The 21,831-nt window shown below is 36.5% G+C and overlaps 1 protein-coding gene across 1 annotated transcript in view; it reads left to right on the top strand.

Moving 5' to 3' along the window:
* Positions 1-21,831, top strand: part of chst8 (carbohydrate (N-acetylgalactosamine 4-0) sulfotransferase 8) — a 177,201-nt gene that overhangs the window by 47,010 nt on the left and 108,360 nt on the right. The gene's annotated exons all lie outside the window — the stretch shown is intronic.

The raw sequence follows: 21,831 nt of genomic DNA, 5'->3' as shown, positions 1-21,831 counted from the left end.
AGTGAAGGATTCTTGTTTGTAAATAGCTGAACTATGTTCATGGGATGACTGACTGTTGTTGACTTCAGTTCATTTAATGTCATGGCGGCTGCAGTATTATATTAACAAAGCTGTTTTCCATCAATATTTTTATATAGCACTTTGCAGTCAGGCAATCTGTTACACAAGAGTTATATTTTTCTATAAGCAATATATCTTATGACCCAGCTATTATTTAGAGCAGAACATTTACCACATTATCTCACCTCTTTGCTATTGTCTTTCTAACAAAAGCTTTACTTAAATGCGTTTTTGTCATTTCAAAGTGCTGAAACAACTGCCATTCACAGCTGACATTTTGATGAAATGAGATGGTTATACCCTGCTGGCCATCTGTTTTCTACAATTATGCAGTGATTTTAGTTCTGACACATTAAATGAACCTCTTAATTTGATGTGTTTAGAAACAGTCTTTTAGTTTCTGTGTGTCAGTTTTCACCTTTTCCCTTTCTTCCCTTTTCTGTGTCTTTGTTGCCATTTACACTGAGAACTATCTCAGAAAATTGAAAAGCTTTCAGGCATCTGCCAGGCACTTTTAAGTCTGCTTCCCAAGAAGCATTTTTACTCATTTTGTTTTACTGCATCCGTCTGAGCCCATAACAGGTACTGGCCATTAAATTACATCAAGATAAATTGAGCTGTTCACTATCCACTTCCAATTTCTCAGAGTTTGGTGCAAAGAAGAATTAGACACAGATCCCTTCATATTTATTTCCTGACATCTCAGAGAGTTTGAAATTCTTTGTCTTCCTTTACCATTAGAGGCAACACTGCTTATTTTATGAACATTGACTCTGGGTAAACTGGGGCTAAAGGACTTTACCTCCATATAGCACTGTATGACTTCCTTTCACTGCTTTCATCGTTGGGGATTTTGTCCATCTGAGCTGAAATTGATACACTCACCCCACTCTGTCTCATTCTTAACACTGAAAATAGAACTCCATCTCTCACACCCATTTCTATTGATTATGAATCAGACTATATTTCATGACAAGACATTCTTTCATTTTTTTTGCCAGCTTCATTGTGGGTGTTTATGTGTAAAGAGGATTTTGGGGGATCCATACAAAATTGTAGAAGCACTGTTAAGAAATAAGCCCACTTCAATAGAGGGATTTGCAAAGCCCACTCTGAGGTTGGTGGGAGCCTCTTTTTTTTTGAAAGCTGCCTTTTTTTCCCAGACTGTTTACTGCACTGTACTCCACACAAAGACTGGTGCCATTCAGTGTTTCCCTCAGCCATCAGCCACCAGATTTATACTCAGCTGACACAATCAAAAAGTCCTCACCAAAACCAGCTGTGACTGTTTTATTGATTTCTGCCAAAGATAAGTAACAGAACAGCTAAAAGCTTCATGGTAAAAACTTTTCTCTTACACATAGGTACAGTTTTCAGATTATGGGATGCATACTAGCGCTAAGCTTAATACCACAAAATACCAAGGAATGCATTATTGGTAGTTTAAGAAAACTAAAAACCATGGTCACAACAGGGATACATTAACATGTTCCAAGAAACATCAATCTCATTTATATAGTCTAAAATTGCTGAACCACCTGATTTATAGCTCAAACATCTAAGTTATACAGATAATTTGTTTCAGTTGGAACATTATGGAATGTAAACCATTTGCTTGTCAACTTATGATTGTCCAGGACACTTGATATGGACAGTCATGGGTTGAAAACTAAAGGATGTTCACTATTTTAGGGTAACACTATTATCAAAAGCCTCTTGACTAGCTATGAGTGACATTTCTGTTCAGCAACTGATTATTAGAGCAGGCTGATTATTAGCCATCTTATTAACTAGCTAATAATACCTTATCATACTTGTATTAAAGAGTAAAGTTAAATATTAGGTATATATGAGATGAGATTGGCATAGACATAGTGATCAATATGTTATATTATTTGAGCAGAAGAAGGAATTATTTTATCTTTTCTGTTGTAAATAAAAGCCTTATTAATTCGGTGTACTTTTGTGCTGTGCAAATAATCAGCTGTATAAAAATTAAAAAGATCCATCAATGGATCAATGTAGGCTTAAGCCTGACAAAGACATGTCTGGGAATGTCTATCCAATCATGGTATGACTGACCCTTAAATGGCAAGTCTATCAATTCAGTGCACATAGAGAAGTGAGGCGGCATTAATTATGAGCCTTCAAGTTCCAAGGGACAGTTAATCTTTGTCATTTTGCTCCCGGAGACATTTGGATCTGTCACCGAGATTGGAGCCAGGTCACCGCCCGTGACCCATAGCTGAGAATAAGCATTCAGCTCACGTTCATGGAACCTGTACTGATTTTTACGTCCACACATTTTGCTTCAGGCTGCATTCGCTCATTCACTAATGTGTTCTACGGCCTGAAAAGTTTCCATTATTTAGAGTAGAAGTTTTAAAAGAAGTAGAATTACATGCATGCAAATATTTTGTTGGACTGAAGATATCTGTAACATTCTAATTGTATATTAACAATATTAAAGGCTTCTTGTCTGTATTGTCCTTTTTACATCTGTTCAGAAACTCCATTATTTGTTATTGCCAACATTTTGTTCTCATTTTCAGTTGTTCATTGATTTTAAAATGAACTATTGTGCACTTTGACTCTGTCAAAGTGACCATTTGAGTTGGGCAAAAAAAGGTATTTTGTTAATGCTGCCTCTGTAACTCACAGATGCCAGTGGCGGCCATCATACCCCAGGTGTAAAGCATGGATTGATTCTTGCAGCCAAGCCAGGCAACAAAGCACTGCAGAAAAAAAGCAGGGAGGACTAAGCGAGGCAACATTTTGACAGAACTGGGGCATTGCCTCGATTATACCTTCTCAGTGGCCCTTTGTGTGTGTTCAAATGCTTGGAACAAGACAAATCTTGCTTTACTGAAAAAATGTAGATGGCAAATGTAAACCTATTTTTGAAGGGCTAATGTTAAGATAAGCCATTGAGGCTGATGGTGATAATTGCATGGTATACATTGCTACCATGCACTGACAGCAGCCCGGAAAGACAAACTTTGCATTAGGAGTCTAAGCTGCACTGCAGAATGCAGGGTCACAGGCACAGGTGTAGGCAATAATAAGGAGGAGATTTCAGGGCTGCTTAAGATGTTAATTCTGTACGTGTCTTCGCACAGGTTATTTTCAAATGCTCATTCTGTTTGCCTTTCATCTGCTCCCCTTCATGTTTGGAATTTATTGGTATCACAATGTGCCAAGATGCTGAGCTGAACTCTGTAGAGAAAATGCCACCAATCACAAAAGTAAAGGGAAGAAAACTAACTTGAATTCTCTCTAAAGTTTAAGAACTCTCAGCGTACGATTTGGGCTGTCTTCAGAGATGATCATAGGATGTCTGAAGGAGGAGGCATGCTGTGCCTCTTGGATTGAGGTTAGAGTATGCAGGAAAGCAGGTCTTGTTGTTGGCAGTGAGTGTGTGGCTAAAACCAAATATGGCTTGGATTGATTGAGAAGCACGGTTTGTTGCTGGAACATGACGGATGTGTTGACAGTGTAAAGTTCAGAGGCTTCATCGGCTTTAACAGTATAATCAGCCCTGTTCAGGAAAACTCAACAGCTGCACCATCTGGACGCCCAGCTTCGGCTGCCTTCATCTGTACAGTTACACCATGGGAGGAGCAGTATGAGCTCTCTGCTATCCTGATGAATGTGAAGGACTCATCATGAAAGACTGCTCAGAAACCCCCTCCCCCCAACTGTTTCCAGTTTATTAGATTTTTCAGGGGAGATGTTTTTGCCTAAAAGTCTTGTAGACAATATTGTGACTGCTCTTCCTTTAATTTGGGCCCCTTCTTCTGCCAATCCCAAAAATAACACAGCAAGGAAAATAAGTATTGAACAAGTCAACATTTTGCTTGTTACTAACAACCCCAATAAGCTGCACATACAAACAAATCAACATAAGTACATGAATCAAGTTGTGTTTAATAAAGTGGAATGGCACTTGGGATAGATATTGAACTTGCTTACTGAAATGTTCGATATTTTTTAGAAAAGCGTCTTTTGGTAAATGCCTTTTCCCTGTGTAGAGGAAATATTCTCATCATTTGCTTAAGTAAGATCTTTAAATTAAGGTTCTAGGAGATCTTCTGTGTATTTGATCTTTCGTTCTATATATAGATTTTAAACTGGAATCAAGCCATGCGACTTACTGACTTACTGGGCTACATCCTAGTCGTTTTATTTTCCTTCAATGAAATCAGTTGAGAGTTTTGTTGCCTGTGTGTTTGGATCATTGCCTTACAATCTTTCCCTGCTTCAGCATCCTCAGCAATGTCCAGTTGGATTTCTCCATGATCAGTTCACTGAAGTCTGCCAGTACCCCGTGCTGAAAACAGCCTGTATCATTATTTTTTCATCTCCAAATTTAACTCCAAGTATTGTGGTTTTCTTTATCTTTAGTACGGTGTCTCCCTCCAAACATACCGAGTGCAATCACATCCGAAGAGCTCAGGTTTAGTCTCGTCTGATTAGACCATTATTCTTTCTGTTTCATAAGATTGTCCACATGTTTAGCACCAAACATTTCACTGGCTTAAAGCTTCATGCATGCTTTTTCTTCAGCGGTGGATACTTGCACTATGAGTGTTTATAAAGGTGGCTGAGTTCATTACTTCTTGTTTTAATGTAAAAATCTTTCCTAACAGATCTTTCTAAAAATCTCTGAGAGTGGTCTTTAACTCTCTGAAATATCTTCAGACCGTACTTTTAACTCTTTTATCAGAAATGTAGCAAGGAGCACCTGGCTGTGGCCCCTTCGTGGTGAAATTATGACCTACCCCTTATGGGTTATGCTGCTAACAGTGCCTACTCAAAAAAATTTAGAAGTTTAAATATTTATCTTGAACCAATGCCATGAGCATAGTTTGCTTCAATAACATTGTAAATGACACAAGAAACCTCTTTGCTTTTACCAATGAAGAGATGCTTGTTTGTGCAATAATTTTGGATGACTATGTCTCATCTTGCAATCAGAGGTTGAAAGTTCAAGTCCAACATCCACTTCTGCTACATGTATAGCATGTGTATGTGGCTCCGAGCAAGGAACTTAACCCTAACTTACTTATTGTTCTGTGTATGAATGTGTTTATGAAAGAGGCTAGGTAAATGTGGCTCTTGTGTAAAGCACTTTGTGCAGTCAGTAAAATTCATTTAATTTACTATTTTTTGTAAACATCATAAAGGCCATGTCATTAATTTGCACTTATTTTCTTAGACTTATGTCTTTTCTGTATACAGTGTAGAAGAATGCAATTTATGTTGTATGAATCTAAGATCTTTAACTACCCATGGTCAAAAGAAAATCTAGGCTCCTCAGAAACATTGAAACAACCATTTAATTGTTGATAAATAATAAATTGTGAATCAAATATCACTGTCAGCCATGAATGGTGTACAATATATTCTCCCATAATTTACATTGTGGACTCTGTAGGGGTCCAAGTGTCATTTTATGGCTATGCCAATAAGCAATAGAACAGCCATTTGGAGTGAAACTGAAAAATGTTTTTTCAGTTTTTGTTTTATTTCCTTGTAATACTTTCCAGTCTCTTCTTCACTGGGTGTAAAGCCACATCTCCAATATCAAAAGATGGCAAAGTTGTTCTAAATTCTTGATATCTGATGCATATGGTGGCCCTGCAAAGTTTTGGGGTTATAAAAAGTAAAACAAAACTATAAAAATATTCTAAACACAACTATTTAAAACAACACATTCACATTAATTTGATACAGTTAATTTAATCAAATATTATAAGAGTAAAGCATATTTTATATATAAACATAAGTTTAAAAATGTGTATATTTTCTCCCTTGTTTGGTTGTACTTACCCATTGTGACATTTTATGTTGAGGTTTTTAGTACACCTGTCAGTTTAGCATTTTCAACCTATGATTCCATCGAATTTGAACACCAAAGCAATGAGTTCTTATCACCACAGGTGTTCCTAATTATGACAAATATTGTTTTATATCACTATTCTACCTGAATGTGTGCCACTGCTATGGATTATCCACCTTTGACAGAAATAGTTTGAGTGTGGGCGAGAAAACTGCACATTGATTTCCTTGTCAGTACTAGGGTGTTAAAACTATTTTTCTCCATATTTAATAACTGATGGAATCATACAGTGAGGAGAGGATGTGGGTGTATTCTTACTTTGTTATTCATAGATTGGTTTCATGGAAATCTCAGCGGCTCAAAATACTCTTCCTGCTCTTCCTACACTACAAATTAGATTTTGGCTCACAAATACCCGTATAAAAATAAACATTTTTTATATATTTTCGGATCTCACGGTTCAATGCCTTCAAGAAAAGTGACACTGCAGATAATATGCTTCTCCAAGATGGCATTACAGATTCCCAATTTGTATTCTCAAAATTTTAAAGCAGACATGCCATAAAGGAAAAGCCATTTTCCTGGAAAGCAATGAGCTGACTGCTTTTCAGCACAACATGCCAGGTTAGGATTGACTCTGTGCCAATCAGCTCATCAGAGAGATGATTGCCATGTACAAATTTGAACAGGCGATTAGGTAGAATCGACTGTTTACACTCTAGAGAACGATGATGCTCTGTTATACAGGTGAAGACCATGGGATGACATGTGCAAGAATGCTTCTATTTTGGGATCTCAGGCCAAGCTGGGGACAGAAAGTGATTGAATAAAGTGCTTATTATTTCTGATTGGTATTCTCTGGGTTGAGCCACTGACATGATGCTGGTTTACAGAATAAGTTGTTTTGCAGTGATTTATTTCTGCCAGAAACAGCATTTTATGTTACATCAAAGTGAGATAAAAGCTTCTATTATTTCAGAAAGTACAAATCACAAGGTACTTACACTTGCTCTGTAATTACACACATCCCAAGTCATTTGATGAATGTTTTGCTAAAAGCCAAAGCTCAGAGTTAATGAGGGTGAAATGTTCAAAATATTTTTCATCAGCATAGTCAGCTGCCATTGGGACAATAAAGCATTTTGGATTATTGATCTTTATCTCACACTCTATGTCAATATCCAAAGGGAGGGAAACTTATCTGTGGCAGATGATTGATTTGAAACTCTGGCTCATCTGTTTCTGTGCCAAATCCTAAAGGCCTTTAAATTTTACTTGCTCTGATTTTGTTACAATTCTAACATGACCTACCCCTTTTTCTGTGCATCTACAGAAAAATTGTAGATGTTATGTTGAACTTTATGTAATCCATCTGTCCGTCTGTACATCCGTCCATCCATCAATCACAGTCAGATAAATTGCAAAGCAATGCCTCTACAAAGTTGCTCTGCAATGGACGACACATTCACTGGAGATGGGCACCACCACCCCTCCCTACCCCACTAGGGACAAAGGTGTAAGACGATGGATGGATGGATGCCTCTACAAAGTAGGAATTGCAATATGATAGTACAACTTGGTAAGTGGCCTTCAGTTCATAATCCAGTATGACTGCCCTGTTTATGAAATTTGATGATATTGGCAGTTTGGGGGATTTTGAGTTCTTAGTAACTTCCTACATTGAGGTCTAATTGATTTAATTTCTAGACAAATGTACAATATAATGTGAAGAATAGCAAATAATAAGATGTAGATGTGGTGAAGACAGTAGAAATGGTCAGCACATTATATTTCCACAAAGGCAGATATAGCCCCTTCAGCAGAATATATTGTATTTAAAGAAATTAAAAAAAACACTAATTAAAATGGAAACATCTTACTTGGATTTCCAGAAACTTGCGTTGTTTGATTTGTGCAATCAGTTGTTTTTAAACGTATCCTGTCCAATTAAAGTAGATTTTTTTTACAGTAGATCTGTCGTTTTTATGGGATATTTGCAGCGGTGCGTTTTAAACAAACTACCATCTAGCAGAGTAAACTGTTTTTGGTGCTATGAATATCCAGGGAGCAGAGCAAAGGGAGCAAAAAAATGGGTGAGGCCACCATGTGTGACCAACTGCATCTAATGAGTCGTCTTGGCGCAATGTGGCTTCGTGGTCCATTTCTCTCTGCTCATGAGGGCCAGAGGGGTCAGCGGGCTTAATAACCCCCTCTTTAATTACTCACCTCATTTACACTTGGCTCCTCTGACTCTGTTGCAGCTGAATGGATGCTCCCTTGCTATTACAGCAACCCTCTAATAATGAAGGCTGATTGATTGGACTTCCCTATTGAGAAAACTGAACATGCTATTGGAACAATCAAAGAAGATGTGTGAGATGGAAACTATTAAAATGTCAAGCAGAGATAAACATTTTACATCTTGATTATTGTGTGCAAATGCATTAAGCTTAAGAATATCATTGTGGTGTTGTTTTTTAAGAGACCATGTATGGATAGATAGACAAACACATAGGGAAGGTACATTGGTGTATTTTAATCAGCTTCAAAATATTTTATATGAATCTCATAGAATTCTCATAAGCCTTTTATTAGGAAAGTTTGCGGGTGACACTGAAAAGGTAATGCTGTTTGGAAATCAGAAGGCGCTTCAGTAAGCCTTTGGAAGAAAGAACACCCCCGTCTATAATATGAAATTCTCAGATTAGAAAAAGTTTTGAATAATGCATAAACACAAACCTCTTTCAGCGATCACTAGCCTCTCTGTTGACCAGTGATAAATCATGCCTGCTTTATCAGGCTTATTAAAGTTAAAAGGACAATAAGTAAAGTTCCAGGGAGACAATGAAAAATACTTATCCTTTATGTGGGAGATGGAGGGGATTTTTAGATTGGCTTTGGTCTATCTTGACAATCGTACTATTGATTCTGTTCCTTTTGTGCTACTTTGGCTAAGATTTCTAATTGGATCCACACTGTGGCTGAGGTACACCTTTTGCTTGGTACAAATAAGGCATCTTTCCCTCGGTTTTTATGAAAAGATTGTAAAAAAAAATAAAAAATTCTATTTCACTTTAATCCAAATGATTTTTGTGAGGTTTAATTTAGCTTAATCAAAAAGACCCAAATGCTGCTACAATGAGATAAAAGCAGAAAGGTTTGAATAAACGTGACACAACACCTGCCAAGGCCACAACCCCATTCTGCAACATTAATGAAAAGGATTCAGATCAGCATCAAAAATGAATAGATTCCTTCTTTATCCTCTGCATCTACAGAAGTTTCATTAAATTCAGATAGGTAGGTTTTGCATGACTCTGCCAGAAGTTGAAGCTGGTAAACAGAAAAAGAAATTTCCACTTGCTTCAGTGTCAGTGAAAAATGAGAAAAGCAATTCCGGAGGTACCGTGAATGAAGTGCGTCTTGACAACAGAGCATAAGCAGCAGCTGTTCTGATGTCTCCACAGCAGTTGGAAGATTAAATAGCTGCTCTGGCTTATTTTAAAATTAACTATGTTTTTTGCTGAAGTTCTTTTCAGCAAAAACAAAACAATGCAAAAACCCTTCCCAGCAAATTGGAGTTCTGAAATATAAACACATTTGCTATAATTAGTGTTGCAGTTTTGTCATGTTTTATATTATTACAAAAGCCATTATGAGAAAGGTATGTTTCTAGTTATTTTAAAGGAGTTAGAAACAACTCAAATGCAAACTGTCTACATTTGCATGATACAAAACCATATTATCAATACATGTCCAGACTTTCACAAATGATAATGGCTGTTTTTGTGGCTATTTAGTCGATAAGCACCTTTTGTGCTATGACTACTACTTGGCAGAGGCTGCCTGCTCTGTCAATGTGCTATCAATCCCCCCGATAGCTGATTATAAGTCCACTGGGAAAGTTTCCAAACATCTATGAGACCTGGAAAAGCACAGGAATGTACAGACTTTAATGCAGCTCCATAGCAGCATGTCATCAAATCCAAAAGATTAGTTTACTTTTGGTAGACTTACAGTGGATTGCTAGTTGCAACTTATCTCACTGATACAACCATCAACCTCAATTGGAGGAACTTAAGCCCAACTCCATACGCTTTGCTAAAATAGGCTAGTTTTCTGTTGACATCATTTTTACCTTGATTATTTTATCTGAAGAGGCCAAATCAGATTATCTGGAACTATGGTGGATATACCATAGAAAGAAAAAGTTTTTTTTTTTTTTTTGGATGGACCCTGAGTTATATGGATTTTTGTGTGGTTTCAGGATGCTAAACATTTCTTGGTTGAGTATTCCAGACATTTTACTTCAGTCATTCCCCGGTTAATATTTTATGTAAACTTTAAAAGATAAACAAGAATCATTAATACTTACTTTGACAAACACAACACGTAAACCGAGTCACTCAAAACAGCTTTTTACAGTGTTAATATCACAAATAGATTTATAATATTAACTAATTCAATCAAATTAGTTAATAATTTGATTGAATTAGTAGACTTTCTTTGTCTACTTTGTAGACAAAGTAACTTTGTCTACAAAGTTACTTTCTTTGTAGACAAAGAAAGTAACTTTGAATTCAAATCAAGTTTGATTACAAATGAACTGAACTTGTGTATCGCTTTACCAGTCATACTGAGTGCTCAAAGCACTTTATGCCACAGCCACTTTCACACTCACAAATACATTTATACCCTGATCAGTAAGCAACTCAGGGTTAAGTGCCCTTCAGGGTCACATCGACATGTGGAGGCTGGAATCAAATCTACAGCCTTCCGATTGCAAGACAACTACTCTACCCACTGAGCCACTGTCATTCACAGAAAAGTTGTGGATTTAACTCAAATTATTTAAAAATGTTTTACAGCTTTTAGGGCGTGAGATGCAAATTTAAACAATCACAATCCCTCAGCAGAGTGTATCATTATTTAAAGTTTTAATAGAGGAGACTCTCTGCAGTTGCTGTTTCCATTTGATTAGTTTTAAGAGGCATATCTGTCTGGTTTGCATTATTAAAGGTCTTGGGGTACTACAATTTCTTAAAATGGATTTTTTGTTTAAGTTAACCACAATTGAATAAATGATAAATTGCCTTTAGATCTCAGGTTGTAATCTCATTTTTGACACTCCCCCACTAGAACTCTCTGTCTGCAAAGTTAATTTACAGACTTTATAGAAAGGTTTTTGACCTTTCTATAAAGTTTTGATAGTGACCCTGCATATGTTCTAAAGTGTAAATATTGTTGTCCTCCGTCTCTAGTACACACACTCGAAACCAGGATCCATGTAGGGGATTTAAGACCCATTCTAATTAAACATTTCTAAAATTATTGGATGGACTATATGTGGATGGACTTGAATTGTAACCACTTTGAGACAATTTGATATTAATACTGCATTGATCTGATTTCAGTGTTTTTCATTCCATTTTGAGTTAGTCTGTTGCTTAAGGTGAGGTTCTGTTTTCCCAGATTGCAGTAGTACTCCTACAGGAAGAGAGCTCACTTAGTGTCCAGGGTTGCAATCAATGAAAAGCCTAAGATTTGAACCCGAAAGTGGACGGAGCCTAGCTGGATTAAAATGCTCTGGGAAATTAAATTCTGGGGAAAAGAAACACTCTCGAACCTGAACATAAAGGGTTCCAGAGGAATTACTGGGAATCTGGGAATTACACAGATTCACTCTTGAAAAAGATCTTTCATTAGTGTACAGCTTCATTTTACCTTGTGTTTGTCTTTCAGTTTGCTAAAGCACTGTAGAATCTGAGCTGGAGGCAACATTTCATATAGAAGCAGGAAAGAGTGGCACAAGCCCATCTAATAATGTGACTTATCACTTCCGATCAGTTTGTTCTATTTATTTGATTCATCTCTGAAAAAAACAAAAAACAAACAAAAAAAACTGTATCCTGATTGAGGCCTGGAGTTGTAGCTGCTGTTTTTGTGTTGGAGATTAACTTTATCAATAATCACTGAGAGTGTATTTTGTGAATGAAGCATGCTGCTCACTCCTCATCTTGACTCCATTGGAGGTTTGATGTGGTTAATGTTGTCGTGGATAGTATTAATGAAAACCTATTTTTTAAAAAGCAGATTTCTTGCTCTGCTTTCTCAAAATAAATTAGCTTCACCTTGGTCTAATTTTAATCAGACAAGATAACTTTTTAAAAATTATTTTGCAACACATTTTGTACACATTTTCTGAATGCTGGACTGTTTTCGGTCTCTGTGACACAGTATAGTTTGGAATCTTTTGTTTATGCATCTGATTTGGCACCCATTAAAATTTGTGACTCATCCCGTCTGCTGCTGTGACAGTGGATCTTTAGGCTTAATGAGACTGATATACACTGAAACATATTAATTATGATCCTGCTGTCTAGGTTGTTGCCAGTAATTGGAAATAAGCTGTCATTGTGTCTAATACAAAAATAGTAAATGGATATGTTCGCAGTTTAGATTCAGAAAACATAACAATTATAGCTAAAACAACAGAAATATTTAGAACTTTGTATGCCACTTTATAATATCTTGGATTATCATTTTCCTCAGAAGCATTCACATAACCACAAACTTTAATGGTTTAGTTAGAATTTTATGAGATGAGCCAACATACAGCATAACTGTGAAGTGAAACAAATTATACATGGTTTTATTTTTTTCTTTATATCATCATCATAAAGTAATCTTATTTATCCTTTTGCATGTGTTTGTTTTATCTGCTTTTACTGTGAACCTCTGTTGTGTCTTCTTGTGATTGATTTATGCTAGAAAGTTGCTTGCAACATTAACTTTACAGTGAGTTGAAATCTAGACAAGGTCTAAATTGATAATGGATTTAATCTGCCATTTAAGTATCTTAGTAACCAGAGTCATAATTTGTATGCATCAGTATGATGTAAGTCACCTTTGAGCAACATCATGCATGTCACTGCTGTTATTACTCATGATGTATCTTTCTTGGTGTGGGAAGTCATCCTTCAAACATCATCTTAAAGATATCTGTTGAAAGTCTCTGGGGTTTAAATATCTGTGGATGTTCTCTAGCTTAGTAGAGATGTCTAAAAAGAATCAGAATGTCATTTATGTTTAAGTTCATGCTGTGAATATTTGGAAACAGGATGGAGATGCATTATTTCATAAAAGAAGCGCAAAATTGTATACATCTATAAACTTGTAAAGGTCTGTCCTTAAAAAAAACATTCCAATGTAAACAACAGTTTATGGAAATGTACTGAACTGTGAATGTGTGAGAATATGTTTAGTATATATAGCCGTGTCCCTACCAGTCACTGGAAGACTCTGCCTGGCTTGTGATGCCAGCATGCTTGGTTGACTGTGCAGCCGCTCGTTCATGTGTGCTCTTACACGCATTGCTTGCAGGCAGTATCCGGTCAAAATAACACTGTTATCATGTTGCACTTTGATATCCATCATCTTTCATATTTTAGTCTCAGTTTGTGGATAATTTTTGCCTTCAAAAATTTCATAGAATGCCTGCAGGAAGCCTTTTTGAAATCTTATTGAGCATGGTTTAGTAACTCTTCACAGAACCATTTACTAAAAGTAGTTACCATCAGAGTGAAAAAATAATAATTGCTCTTGAAACTATGTTTCAGGATGAATTTATCTTATGTCATTGCTAACTATGAATTAGGACACCGTTACAATACGGTAAATTTGTTTTTTTCCCCCTCAAAGCTTCTTGAAGGTTTATATTAATCTTATACTTTAAAATTCATCATTTTCCTGCACAGTTTTTCTGTGACCACTATAACTTTACAAAAGTTGCTGCTTTCCTTGTCCTACTGTATTGAATCCTATTTTTATATGATGTGCTCTGGGGAACAACTTAAGAGCTAAAAGTGATATGCAACTGTTTTACTCAAAAGTTCAAGCTGTCTGCATGTACCCTCTGCCATGCAGATTTTTCACTGAGAAAGAAATTTACAGGGCATTAGATGTGAAGAAACTCATTTGTGAAGTTTGCTTCTGTCTTTTATAGAATGTCACATCAATTATTAAATTAAAATATTGAAATTTAAACAGAAAAACTGAACAAGTGTATCAGTAGTGATAGTTTTGGTATACAGGCACTATTATTTTAATGTGTCAAAACATAATTTATTATTTTGTGAACTACCTAATGTAATTTTTATCATGTATGCCAAAAGAAAAAGTGCAATACGCATAAAGCTTCAGTCAGGATTGCACATTCTAAAAGAAATAAAAATTTGACAATGAAAATTGTAACATTTTCAATATCAACATCTTTAATTGGTTATAAGAGTAATAATATTTTACATTATTTCTTCCACCGTACCCAAAGGATATCTTGATGGTTTTTTTTGTGCAGTCTTAATGAGTTGACATTTTTCTGAGCAGTTCATAATATCTTGTTACTTCACCTTTTCAACCTATATCATCATCCAATATATGTTAGACAAGGCGAGTGGAAATTTCTATTTAAAATAAAAATAACATTTGGGTAATAAGGCCTGCTTCTGCACAGCAGCACATCGGAATAAATGAATATCTACACACTTGGAGGGCTTCTTTGTGATGGGAAAGTTTTCCTGTTTTCGTCCCACAGCACCTGCCGTTATGGGGGTCTTAAGAGGGCACGAAGACGCCGGATGGAAAGTCATTACGAGGAGTCTTCCTTAGCAGCAGGGCGGGTCAGCGGTTTAAATTAGCATTTTAATGAGAAGAGCATGAGCGAAGCCCAGCAGGATGACCTATCAGGTGGCACTCAGAGTATGTAAATGATTAATTACAGCATCTAAAATGCATTGGGATCACTCACTTGTTAAGTGAATGAGGAGCCAGTCCTAAAGCAATTCCAGTATTGATACTATCTACCTGTGTCTCGCTTTCCCCCAAATGCAATGTGATGATAATTGACTGCGACTTAATGAGATTTCTCAGGGTAATGTCTACGAACACAAGGAAAGCTGCTTTTATAGCACTCCACTGAGTGATAGAATGTGTTTTTAAAGAAAAGATGGATAGATTTACAGTTGTTAAGAGCATTTCTGTCATTAAATCTGTCCCTATCACTTGTCAAAGTAATTTCATCAGTGAGTTGCAGAAGAAAAAAAATCATTCCTAATTAGCAAATATTCAAGTTACTTTGACTTAGCATTGCCTCTTCCTCTATCATAACACAGTATTAAAATATGAGGGCAATGAGCATAATAAATACCAGCTTTGGCTTTTACAAACCATTTAATTGCATCAGCTTGGAAATAAGAGCCGTCCTCCAGTTCACCCTTTCTACTGCAGACAAAAATTCTGATTTCCATAAAAAGGGATCAAATGGATGTAACGCAGCCAAACACAAGTTGGAAAACAAGCTGGAGTCTTAATGTGGAAAAGGAATTTACCATGTTCCCGTTTCGTCTCAGGGGAACAAAATGTGCCCCCCTTGGCAAAGACGGTAAAAAGTAATTTGCAAGAAAAAGTTGGCATACTTTATGAAATTGCTCGAGCAGAGCTCCTTCTTCAGTTTTAATGGGGCCTTTTTTTTGCTGTAAAATTAAAAGTCAGAAATGAGTCTGCACTGGGAAAATTCCTACTAGAGCTGACTTTTTACCCTTCTTCCTTTAAAAAAATAATATCTCCAAAACTATTTGCAGCATTTGGGTCATGAGATAACTGACTTTAGTTTGATGAAAGCTACCCTCAAAGTGTGATCTATTTTACCAGGTCTGACTAACAGAGGAATTTTAATTTGCAGGAAGGGGATGGATCACTCCTTTTCCAATATCTGAATTTATATTTCTCCTCAGAGATGATCTATGCCATGTTGTGAAGCAAGCTGAGTTCAATAGAATGTAAATGATTCTATAATAGTGCATGAGTGTGCCTCTTCAGCTAGACTGAAGTGCACCAAAGGGGCATGACTGGAGCACAAATCTTATCAGCATCACACCATGTCTGTTCACAAGTGTACTCCTGATACTGTGGAGAGGTTCACAGTGCAGTGGGAAATGAGCATTTCACCTCATATGCAGTGTCTGGAGTACTTAAAGACCAGAAAGAATGTGAAAGACTAGCATAATAATGCATCAAGGTTATTTTTATATAATCTATTCAATATATGGAATATGAACTCGAAATATATCACATAGCAGATATTATAACATTGTTTATCACATTTTGCTGCAGTTCAGGAGAATATGTGTTGTAGAATAACGGCGTTCCTTTTCTGCATAGCGGTCACCTCAGTGGACAGCTACTCTGGTTCTAAGTGTGGATGCTGTGTGGACATGTTGGACTCTAGTCTGTTACTCCATACACTGCCACCTACTGATCAGCGGGGGCACATTCACAAAAAAGCCAGTAGTTCCACAGTATGACGTCCTTACATGTAAATACATATTAGTAGTATCATTTCATAGATACGTTCTAATATTATTTAATGTTAAGGTTTTTATTTTTTTATGTTTGTGGTTGGGAGGAAACTCCAGTTAATTAATGGTCCATTTAAAATGGACATCATGTACTGCTGACAATAAAGCCAGCAGTAGTGTCCATTATTAAATAAACTTAAATCACAAAGTGCATTACAATAAAAACAAGTATACAAAAAGCAGAAACTAAAATTTAAAAGAGAAGATAAACAGATCACATGTAATATTATACAGCATAAAAGTCATTAAAAGCCATTCTGAATAGTGCAGTGTTCATCTACTTCTTAAAGGGAGCCATAAGCTCTATATTATGTAATAATGTTATTTCCTCATCAAACTCAAAGCTGGAGTGTTGCTTTGATTCTTTCATGCATGTTTGAGAAATCCTTGAATGTGGTAGCTATTCAGGGGTGCCTAAAAGCTTGCTCTCACAAAGCACCGCCTATTTCTTCAGCTGCAGTTTTCAGCTGAGCTTCTGTCTCACAGAGCACCCCTTGAATTTGTTTGTCAGTCCATATCTTCAAATCTTAAAGTGTGTTCTGAAAAAAGACAACTAAAAAATTAACTCTGAAATGTAAAACGTAATGTGGTGGACTATTTTGTTTTCTTACATGCTTGAAGACTGAAGATGCATCTGAAAACAACTAAGACAATCAAAATTCATGTGAAAAATACTTACTTTTTTTTACTGCAGAGGTTAAATGTGAAGATAAAGACTGCTTGCTTCCTACATTACTAATTTATAACTTATCTCAGTTTGAAATACAGTTTTTTCAGCTCTAAAGCTAATTATGTCCCTTCTGCATTCACAAAAATACTCCTACACAATTCAAGGCTAGTTTAGCAAAACCTTGAACAAAGCTCAAGCTGGGAGTGTATATATGTAATTACCACCCAGGGACTGTGCTTTGTGAATTGTGGCATCCAAAATATTGCCTTCTCCATGGTTTTTTAATTAACCTAATTATACTGCTGATTTGATTTCGCCTCTGATTACTCCCTGAGAAAAAAAAACAGACAGGATATCAACTATTCCACTCACAGAATGGAAGTAAAGCTTCTGAGAGAAAATTTGAAAAAAGCTTTCACGATCTTATGGCCAGATGCAGTTTGAACTGTGCCTACTGTGTATTTTGTGTTTTTAATAATTAAATAATTCATATTGTAATATCCTCTGGTTCTCACATCCTTTTCAAGTGGATTAATAAAAGACCTTCAGTATGGTGCCCCCAAGAAAACTTAAAATGATTTTTGGGTTAGTTGTTTACCAATTAAGTGTTAGATTTGAAGTTTGCTCTGTAGTGAATTGATTGGTTAGGCAACTGAAACAGCTGCCACCGTTGCTGGGCATTATATTAAAAATGAACCCTTCCATGTTGCTAACACTGCTACTGCATGTACTTATTGTACTGAAATCGTGCAATACCCAAAATGCTGCTGCTGCTGTGGGTCGGGACACACAGAGCATCTCATGTTGTAACTCCCTCCAAGCAGAAAACGGACATAAGGCGTTCTTCGTTGTTACTGGCGTTTAATAACTATGCCGTGAGAACTGTACAAACACAAAATACATATTTACAGAAACACATTCACTTAGAGAATAGACAACTATTAGACACAAAATTAAAATACAAAAAAATGCGTACCTCATTGGCCGCTTCAACCTGAAAGGGTTAATACAAAAAACTCTGTGTAACGTCTTCTTGTAATCCAGCTACACGAGCCTTAATGCCTCACCGAAATCTCTCCATCAACTAACAGCAAAAAAGAAGCATGCTGCCTTACACAGAGCGCCGCGTGTCACTATAAAATGTGCCGGAGCGAAACAACACATTAAACATTGGTTCCGCTTCGGAACCATTTGCACACTTTAATAATAAATATTAATATTTTACATCACTTTAACTTTTCTACACCAACTTAGAATCATCAAATTAACCCAAACTGTATAAACTGCTGCTGATGGCAGCCACACATGTCATTCAGCTTGCAGCATGCATTTGCTGATGCCATTTCAAAATTAGAAATGTCCGATTGCAAGACCGGCATTGAATGAGTTGCTCTTGATATTCAAAATGGTATTGGAGTTATTATTACAGCGCAAATGTGCACAACAGAAATGCAGAATGCAGGACTGCCATATTTATTTACTTTCTCAATCTGTGCTCTGTCCCACCCTTGTCATCTCTGTTTAATGGGTCGATGATTGTTACCCAAGTGGCTTGTTTACAAATTATAATCTGCTTGCAAAAAAACACAATGTGAAAGAAAACTGCACTGAAGAGAAAAAGAAAAAAAATCAAATCTGCTTTTGGTCTTTACCAAAGGACTTTCTTGGAGTTAATACACAATTAATGAATCTGCAATATCTTGGTGCCAAATAGATCTGTAGGTAAGCATGGAGTGACTCAAGTTGCCCTTTTCTTATATCATTGTTCATAATGCTAGTCTTTATTGCATATTCTTTATCGGTAAAACAAAAAAAAAAAACAGTCCTTCAGTTACTCTAATCCTGTGCTTCAAGGTACCAACCTTCATTTTTATTTCAAACTTCACTCCAGACCTGCATTAGGAGATTATTCAGGACAGTATTGACTCCAGTCTTGACTGCATTTCTCCACCAACATTTGTGTAAAATTTCTCTTAATATAATGGATGGCATGGGGTGAAGCCATCCATTCAGTATTGATCTTGTTCAAAATAAAGAGAAGAAAAAAAAACTGCTTCAGCAGCAATGACCTGTGGTTGACCTCATCCTGCTTACTTTGGGATAACTGGCACTGAGAACATTCGTTACTGAAAAATCTGCTACCGTTCCACATTAAAAAGACATTTCCACACATTATGAATTTAGACTGTTGAGACAGCTCAAGGATCTGCAAGTGGGAATGTCTTGTTGTATTCATACATGATAATTAACACATAGTGCTGGACAGTGGGACATCTGGCCAAGTAGGGAGTTATTTTGTACATTAGTGTAACAAGGGATCACATTGCTCACTAGGGAAGCTTTACTGGCAAAGAGTGCCAAATTCTCTAATTATTTCAGAAATTTTCATCAGCTTGACAGTGTTCTGTCTGTAACATATTGGAACAAACGGACAGTTTTTATGGAGTATGCGCATTGCGGTCAAACTTACCTTAAAGGCTAATTTCAACAGATGATATATTTATGGGTTTGTGCTGGCTATTTTTTTCCCCCCTGGCTTTGTTTGCTATTTAGCGCTCAGAGCTACACAAATCCCTCAATAAGTAGCTGTGGAGGCTGGTTTATTCCTCAGCAGAGATTTATTCGCTAAGTCATTTGGAAAATTAAGTAAAAGGGGGAGAAACTGTTTTTGTTTGTTATAAAGCTCTGGGCTTTCTATGTTGGGAGGATTTCTGCTCTGCAGATAATGGCTTCTTCCTCGGAGACAGCACACAGTGTTATGCCAAAGTCAGGCTGCTAAATGAAGGGTTTCATACAGTGAAGTGTTATCCTTCTGTAATGGGAACAGAGCTACCCTACCAGTCAATAATGAATGAAAGAGATAATAATGAAACCTAGTACTTTATTCAAATGATCCGTCAGCAGTCTGATCCGTGTGTAATGATGCTTTCTATTTGACGGGCTATAAAAGCGACGCCATTCATTCACAGTGAACATGAAATCTCAAAGTAGGTGACATGATTATGCTTCTCATGTCTCTGGGAAAGTACAAAACCATTTATTTTGCGTGAATATAATGTATGTACGTAATGTAATTTATGTAAAGCAAGAATGACTCTTTTGGCCTTGTGCAGTTACAACAGCATGCGGAATGTTCATTTCTCAAAATATCTCCAGCACAGATATGCTGATGAACTTAAACTGACCTTTTGCAAATGTTATTGAGAGAAACGTCTTTTGATGTGAAATCAAACAAAACTTATCATGCTCACAAAGTTCACTTGTTTTGGCCTCCGTCTCCCTCTGGAGAAACTTTACCAGTAGACTGGTTCAATAAACAATTTATAGCATATTGAATAGCATTTTGTTTAATTTGGCATCTAATATGCATAAGATACATAAAGCCATATACAATAATTTTCTTTTGCTTTCTTTGTTGGTGTTACCTGACATATGGAAGTATATACATTGATTAGTACGACATACCATCATACTATATGTTATATTAATAATACACAGCCTTTACCTTTTTACTTAATTGTAAAACTGTTGTCATTCAGTGTGTAATATTGTCATTAGTGATATTATTTTTGCATTTAGTGAAGTGCCTTGTAAAATTTTCCCTGTTTCTGATGAAGAAAAACATCACTTCAGTATGATTCCGCCACCAACATCTGTTATCTCCAGGATTGTTTTACTAATTAAGTGAATTCTGAAGGCAGTTGATTACACTGCGTTGGATTTAGAGGTATCAAAGTTGAGGGGGGCTGAAAACAAAAGCATGCCACATTTTTCAGATTTTTATTTGTAAAAAAAAATTATATGAATCATTTTCCTTCCAATTCACAATATGCTATTTGGTGTTGAAGTGTCACACAAAATCAATCCCAGTATAATTTATCAAAGTTTGCTGCTGTCCTGTCACCAATGGGATATCAGTACATTTTTGCCAAGAAATATATCTGTTTAGAAGAATAGAATGGAATAGAAATATGCTTTACTAACCCACAATGGGATATTATTCTCCTCCTCTTCAGGGTAGTAGCTTAAAGGAGCGACTGAGGGGTGTGAAATACTGACCTTCCTCTCCAAAATTATTAAATGAACTAAAAGCACAGAGATCCACGAATGCATCATGCACATTAGAGGCAAAATAAAAAAATGGGCACTTTTTTATTCTCTTTCCTGCTAGAGCTAATATCACTTCTACCACTAAACCTTTGATTTTATTAAAATGGAAGATTCTTAATGAAAATTGCTCTCAGTCTTTTTACCACTTCTGTTAAGATGCTTGGCATTCAACTTCTTTTATAAGTTATTTCCAACTTCTCTTGATATGGTACATCCCCACCAGGGACATATAAATATAGTTTCTTTATGACACCCTGACCAATCTATCTGCCACGGAGTTTCCATTATTGATGCTGCTACCTGTGGCTGTATGGAAGGTCTGCATATTACTGCAACCAAGGCCTCTGTGCAGGTAAGTGGAGGTGCTCTGAAGGGACATGAAAGACAGAGCGGAGGACAGTGTGCGCCTCACAGGATGACAGCATTATCCAGTTTTGCCACCCACTCGTTGGGAAGGGTAGGAAGATGCAGCGGCCAGATGGGACTGGAATTTAGCTCGTTTAAAATGGCCTTGGACTTGCCAGTTGGCATTTAGCCTGTGAGCTGAGGCAGATAATAACACCTTTTAAATAATGAATTAAGGCTTCTTTTAATGAAAGATTCAGGCTCCGTGTCCTTTCACATAATCTGGAGGCCTTAGTCGAGGCTTATGTTACCATGGCAGAAGTTCCTCTTATGCTGAGCGAGTGATGCACCATGAATATTAGTCACTCTCTCCTTTCAGTGCCTAACGT

This window comes from Xiphophorus couchianus, chromosome 4 (assembly GCF_001444195.1).
Source record: "Xiphophorus couchianus chromosome 4, X_couchianus-1.0, whole genome shotgun sequence".
In the NCBI taxonomy this organism is placed as follows: domain Eukaryota; kingdom Metazoa; phylum Chordata; class Actinopteri; order Cyprinodontiformes; family Poeciliidae; genus Xiphophorus; species Xiphophorus couchianus.
Note: the sequence above shows the minus strand (reverse complement) of the source record. Positions and strands in the feature narration are given on the sequence as shown.